The sequence below is a fragment of the Anabas testudineus genome, chromosome 23 (assembly GCF_900324465.2).
Source record: "Anabas testudineus chromosome 23, fAnaTes1.2, whole genome shotgun sequence".
In the NCBI taxonomy this organism is placed as follows: Eukaryota; Metazoa; Chordata; class Actinopteri; order Anabantiformes; family Anabantidae; genus Anabas; species Anabas testudineus.
Genome location: NC_046631.1, coordinates 2,894,912 through 2,902,374, shown reverse-complemented (window position 1 = coordinate 2,902,374; position 7,463 = coordinate 2,894,912).

Genomic DNA, 7,463 nt, shown 5'->3' with positions numbered 1-7,463 from the left:
GAACCTTCATGGCTGCTTAATTATTGCTCCAGATTACTGATCTCTTTGGGAGTTAAGTTGTGCAGTCTGCAACATGATCTGGGCCTCTGGAAATGCACAGAGGCCCTGTATGGACTAGTTTGCTGGACATACAGTAACATCTGCTGCTTACGTCTAAACAGAAAAACTTTCCTTACACTTTTGTTTCTTGGGTTTTTTGGTTTTGAAAAGAATATAACAGCATCACTCTTTTTCAATTATATGTGCACCTGTTCAGCGTGTGGTGAAATCTTGACAGGCCTAAATCCTGACGTGCTTAGTTATGGTTGTCAAGCTATGACAAGCACTGCTTGGGCAGTGAATGGTCACTTGAATGTAAATGCAGGTGTCCGTTTGAATGAGATTAAGCCAACAGTTGGTGAGAGATACCTTACATTTGAAGCAGAAATACCCCCCAGGTGCCACTGCACGGGTACAGTGTGTAGGTGCTGAGATGATTTAAAGTCACCAGAAGTGTTCATCCAACCTTCTATGCCCCTTTTTAATCACATGCACATGGCGTTTCTTCCCGTTTCTGTTTAGCAACAAGTCATTTTTGGACTATTATTCTTACATGATAGCTGCTGAGCCAGGAGCTTCACATCTGAGACTGAGGATTTGCGGGGCTGCGTTACTGAACCGCACGTCCGACCTGCCCAAAACCTGGCTCACAAAGCCTGGTGACCCAGTTAGCTGAAATAGAAAATGCCTTTCACTAGCACAGTGCAAGAGAGGTGAGAGGGTTGACATTGAGACTGACTTGATTTTACCGCACAATGTGCAGCTCGTCTTCACTGACTTTATTTTTAGATATACTCGTAATGCTAGTAGAAAGTTGGAATTTCAGGACTACGTTTGGGCATAAATGGTGTAATTATGTGTTAGTTTTGAAGATGGCAGCCAAAACAGCAATAGTTAGATCTCTGTTTTTACATTTTTAATGCACCAAATGATTACACATCATGTGAATACTAGCTCAAATTGATCCCAGAAAGAACATTTTAGCCTTTTTAATGGTTTAATGGCTCACATTGTACTGTTTTGGTTTACTCGTACTGCTCCCATCAATCTTGTTTCCATCAGCAGAGGACAGCTGTTTTCAAGACACTGATAAATTGACTGGACGCTACATGCCTAACGTGACTCATATAGTGACTAACGCTATAGGTTGAACACCTTGCCAATGTTAGCGAGACTCAAGGACCCAGAACATTTCTCTCAAGAGTTGATTGAAACCAAAGCAGCTCAAAGAGGAGTAAATATAGAGCTTACATTTGTCAGGTGACAACTGAAACATGACTTCAGATGAATGCTAATGTCACTCAGGGTCTATTTGGTGTAGAATGGTTTAGTCAGAATATGAAACCAGGTATTCTTTTTATGCCTTACAGTAGATTTATAGTATATTTACAGTCCAGTCCAGTCCAGTAAGTACAATTTGCTGCAAAACATTTGCAGGACAGAGAGTAAAATTATGTAAAAATCTATTTTCGTTTACACTGAAATGATCTGAAGGCAGTAAAAGAGTGACCTGAAATGTCCTCACATGCAGGAACGTGAGTGCTTGTGAGATTATATACTATGGCCCTTTAACCTTATTGCAATAAAGATAATGGAATCAGTGTCAAAGTCATGTTAGGGTTTTACTCACACATGATGAAATAAGAAAAGAGAGGTATTGTGATACGGATTATATAACTCCTTTTGGATATTTTTCAGATTTATAATTTTTCCCATTTTAATACCATCACACTCTGATGACTTTGCTTTATTACAGTCACGCATTTGAGTTGATCCTCAGTTTTTTATCTGACTATAAGCCATCATACGCCAGGCGTATACATTTCCATCATGCTTGTATTGCTTGTTTATGCTTCACTATTCAAGTCCAGCAATGGTTTTCCAAAGAGTCTCCATCGAATTTGAACCGAACTAGCAGCAGGCCTCGTCCCGTCCACCCTGTTTGAACAGGGCTGAACTTGATAGCTTGAACTTGAGCGTATTACTGACAAACACAGCTTACATAAACGTCAGACTGGAACATACCTGTTACTGGAGGATAGCTCCCATTGAGCAAACCAGTCAAACAAATACTCCTGTTACGTAACCAGTATAGAAATGACACAAATGTACTGAGCAAATTTCTGCTCCGGTGCTCTTTACCTCACAAACTGGGACTTAATGTGAACCTGTAGAGAAACATGCGTGCAGTCACCCACTGTTTCCTGGATAAAAAAAACACATCTGTGTTGTGCTGCTATTAAATGTGCGATGGACAAGCAGCACGGGAGGGCGAAAGCTCAAGATGCACTGTACGTGTTTTTGTTAAATCCAACATCTGCCTGTGTGATTTCGCACAAACGAAGCTCTCATCTGTCAGAGGGAGAGAGCACAGACCCTGACAAAGACCCTTCACCTCTTACAATCGGATGTTTACCCAGATGGATGTTATTTTCACCATGAGAGCAAAGACAGTCTAAGAATATTTTTAGGAAATTCCTCCAGAGTCTGCACATAATGCACCTGTACTTTGTCTTTCAGTTTCTGTTTCCAACTTTCTCTTTAATTTTCTTATATGGTTTTGGTTGTTTAAACTTACAAACCTATGACACAAATTCAGGAAATGTTGTTCAAGGCAGCAGCACCACATTAAGCACTGGGGAGGAGTTGGAGGAGCATACATGGCCATGATCAATTAGCACCAAAAATAAATGTAATAAATGTCAGTTTGTCCTTGAAGCGGCCCAACTCGATTCCAAAACAAAGTGTCACGAGCTACTGCCCAGCTGCCCTGCAAGTGGGTCAGCACATCAGCTGAGAGATCCAACTCTGTGTTTTAACGTTGTTAATTTAGATTTGAAATGTTTCATGTTTTTATTCAAACCTACAATACAGCAGGCCCACCATTTTTACCTTAATACAGCTGACATATAAAGGCAGAAGATAATTCTGCACCACATCTGTCTGCTCATTATTAGTTTTAATATTATTATTATTAGAATTATATTGAATACTGTCAAGACAAGAGCCTGTGTGTTGATTTATGTAGTTCTTCCTGTTGTGTTCTGTCACTGCTAATAATTATTGACGCCTTTCTGAGAGCAGAAATGCTGTTGCCCTTTCACACCGTTAAAATCAAGGTGAAGAAACCGACATGTCCCTTCTTATCTTAGACACGATTTGGTTGTGTGTGTTTGCAAACATTGTACAGAGATCTTATCTAAAGGTCTTTTTATGACATAATTTTCCCCAGATAGAAATGACTTGGTGGAGTTTTCCACAGAGACTATGATAACAGTTTTGATAATCACAGGAAACAATTAAAAGTCTATTTAGCTGAGTTAGCTTTTCAGTGATTGTGAGGTTTTTAGGATAAAAAGTGAATGTTTATTGTGATGCATGCCATTATGGAAAGAAAACCTTGTTGAACATTGATCATGTTTAAAATGATGTCCCTCTCCGGTCACAGTGAGTGGCGTTCCTGTTCATGAAGCCTCTGAGCCCTCCTGGGTGCCCCTCGTGCCAGGGTGCAAACACAATACAGCAAGGCCTCAACATAATTTCCCAATTCTTCCGCTTCTCTGCTCCAGCTATTAATTTCAGAGCTAAGTTACATAAAGCATTATGCAATGTGTTTTTCGGACATCTATTTTTCTGGCCCCTGCTCACTAATGGGTCTGGGGGCAGGTTTTTGGCGGCCGTAGGTGCTGTTGACATTCACATGCTCATGAAAGGAGCCCCTCGCCCCTCTCCTGCTGTCGGGGTCTGGCTGCATCAAACCCGAACAGGTCAACGGTCGGCTGGGTCGGAGGGACCACCCCCATGACGCACACGTGTTCCAAAAAGTTAGGAGAAAACAGGGGACACGTGCAGTTTGTCAGTTACTGTACAGCTTTGCTTATTACTGAACATCAACATCAACTTGTTGTGCCCTCTCCACCTGAAATAGTTTGATGGCAGTCCTGACTTTGATGGAAACATCATCAGCATCTTTTCTTAATCGTAATCCTGAGCTTATTTCTGAAATGAACTTTGGCCTCCTTTCCTAACCGGTAAATAATGTGATACTAGTTTTATTTTTTCCCTTTCCTTTAAAGGTCATTGCAGCTGGTAGACAGTCTGAGACGTAATAAGTGTCATGTAGCAGAAATCGCAGTGAGTGGCTGAACAGCTCTGGTCTGTACCAGTTTCAACTCCAGAACGTGTAAACTGAAAAATCCACAACATCTGTAAATAAATCCATACCATGATACTTATATTTCCCCTCTCAAATACTGACAAATAACACTCTTTCATTTTATATCTAAGAATACTCATCAATGACACAACCGTTTGCTGTAATAATCTGTTATGTAACATCTAAAGATAACTGTTCCTGTATAAAAATTCTATCTGGTGGAACTCGAACTATGTATATATAAGCATCTAACTTCATCAAAGCCACAAATAGCCAGCAACACCCGTATTTGACCAAGTATGTTTGAGCACAGAAACCCCTCTGAGAAATAAAGCTTACTTTTTTTTAATTTGCAATGTTATTCATTTTATCATGGTAATTATTATGGTATTTTATTACGTTTGGACACAACCAATTAAATTAAAATATACTACTTTATTAATTTTAAAGTAAGCTCACTCTTAATGTAACATATGTTTTGACAACAGCCATGTAGAAATTTAAACTGTGGACCTGCTCGCACTGAAGACCACATTTCTGACAATCCAACCAAGTTGCTTGGGAGCAGGATTGTTGGTTGTAAAGGTGATTAATCCGGCACTCAATCAAACAAAAAAGTCCAAAATTGGGTCTGTCTGAATTAAGACTGCAATTTCTCATCCCTTCAACAATTGTGAAAAGGTGTTTGTTTAATATTTAAAAGTACTGACAAAGTAGATCAGTGTCCTTGCCGTCTTGTTTTTTTCCGGCTGTGACACCACTCATTAGGAAGCTGTCCCTCGTGAGAGTGTTTGCACAAACGCGGATTTGTCCGATGGAACGTCATGCGCCAGTTGTTTTCACAAATTGCTCTAATTCTGCACACAGAGCTACAGCTCAGGAGGATAAAATGCCATCATACAAGCGAGTGGGTGGGTGGTGGGCTAAAGCCTTGTACTTTTCCATCAGGCAGCTGAACAAATGGATATGGGCCTCGGTAGATTTCTAAGTGGCCACATCTTATCAAGGGGGATTTCTTTTTCCTTCTTCTTCTTCTTCTCCTTGGGCTTGGCCAGTTAAGGGAACGCTAGGGAGGGAACAAAAGACATCCCTGACGGAGAATGTTATTGTTTCCAGAGCTGCAAATGACACGCTTATGTCAGAAGGAGGATTTGCCAAGTGTGAGGCCAAGGCTTTGTCTGCAGTACCTGCAAGGGCCTTGCCCTTTTCCTGTCAACACTGTATTGTATTTTCGACTCTTTGATCTGATAAACCAATGACAAATAGAGGTGATCCTTTATTTGTAGTTACAAGGAAAATTAACTCTCGTGGGAAAAACCTAAAGTCTTAAAAGAACATTGTTGTTGTTGGACCACGTCCTCAATGTACATCATTAAATAAAAGCTGGTGAAACAGTTTCATCTCTGATTGTCAGTCTTAGACACATTCAGATATCATGATCTCTACCTGGAATGCAAACTGTAGCAGTGGCTGCTGGGTAGGCACGAAGAAGAAGTGTGTATATGTATATGTGTGTGTGTGTGTGTGGGGGGGGGGGGGGGGGGGGGGGGGGGGGGAGGCTGGGGGCAGGAGGATTCTCTTTACATTGACACAGTGTTGATGGCATGATGTATGATGTGCACGGCCCTTTTCACCTCCCACAGTTGTCACTGCGAGAACACGTGTGTCAACATGATGGAGAAGGAAACTGATCTCTGATCAGGGCCACACACACACACACACACATACACACACACACACACACATCTTGACAAACCGGCTCAAAACACACCTTTGTATACATAACATACAGCTACATCAACACAGAATGAATCTGGGCACACCGACAGTAGAAAACCTCATAGAAAACTAATTTAACACTGTACATTCACACGTTACAAGCACTTGATGGCAGCTTTTATCACTCTGACTCAGAAGATAAGTCTGACGAGCAGATCAGCTGCCAGGAAAGTGATGTTGCTGTTTCGATGAATTACACCCAAATGGCATTTACTCTCTCAAGTTTTTGCCTCTTGGGTGATGCGGCAGAGCTGCTGTAATATGATTTGCTAACAGGGAATAAGATTATGTCAAGACCAGATTGTTTTAAGCTCTTTTACTGGTTGTCTAGTTGCCAGCTGGTCTTACACACTCGTCTTCTCAGGTACACCTATAGTGAACATCTATGACACATTTTTGTAACAATAAGCCTGAATAAACAAGTTCTCCTTTTTCTTTACAAGTTCCCCTTTTATAATTTTACCCTTATACAGTCACAATGTTGTACAAGTTTATCAGCCAAGCCAAAATTGTAACTTATCAAATCATCAGTAAATGACACAGTGAACAGTTCAGTAAATAATTACTAAAAAGTGTTAAAAGCGATACAACGTCCCCAATAAAACGTCCTAAAGAACGTTTTGTTCTTTTACAATGTGGTACACCACATAAGGTGTTCGCCATTTGTAGTGGTATCTGAATGTTGATTGTGTAAACCTGTACACTCTATAGGGCAGTCACGGCTTTGACACTGTGGAATGAAAAAAGTACTGTACATGGCATGTTGTGCAGCTCCAACTGCCACTGCTCAAAACTTATTTCCACGTTGGTCCCCTATGAGGACATTAGAAGAAGCTACAACTTCCAGATGTTATAAAGATCACAGTGAAAAATAAAGTCATCCTATGATATATTTCATGGATCTGTACAATAGAATATGTGAAATATTAAATGGATTTTTCTCTTGCTGACTAATACGCAAACAATGCTGATGACTTGTGTGCAGGCATTCACATATTGTCCTGGGTGGGTGTGGCACCCACATCTACTGCAAAAGCAACACGATGTCCTTTGATCAACATCAGACTTGAAAAGTTGGACTGGTTCCACTTCTTACTTTGAGAGACTGCACCATTGTACAGAAACTTCATCATGTCTTATAAAAATCCCAACTTCAGCCAATGAGTCATCTCCTAATCAAACTGGTGACCACACAAATGTTGATGTAAATAAAAAGCACCAAGTACAAGGACGCACTGCCAGAACACATTGATGGGAGTCGATTCTTTGCTCAACAGCAGCCAGGGACAGAGGGAACAAATGTTTTATGTCACTTCACTGATTCCATTTTTGAAAAATAAATGTAGTAGAATCTGGACATAGTTTGAAATTCTGGGTAATAATAATAATAATACTTTATTATTATACTACTTTATTATTATTTTTTTTTCTCTTCTTTTTTGCTCTAGCTTAAAATACCACTCGCAAATTATGAAGAAGCTATCTCCAG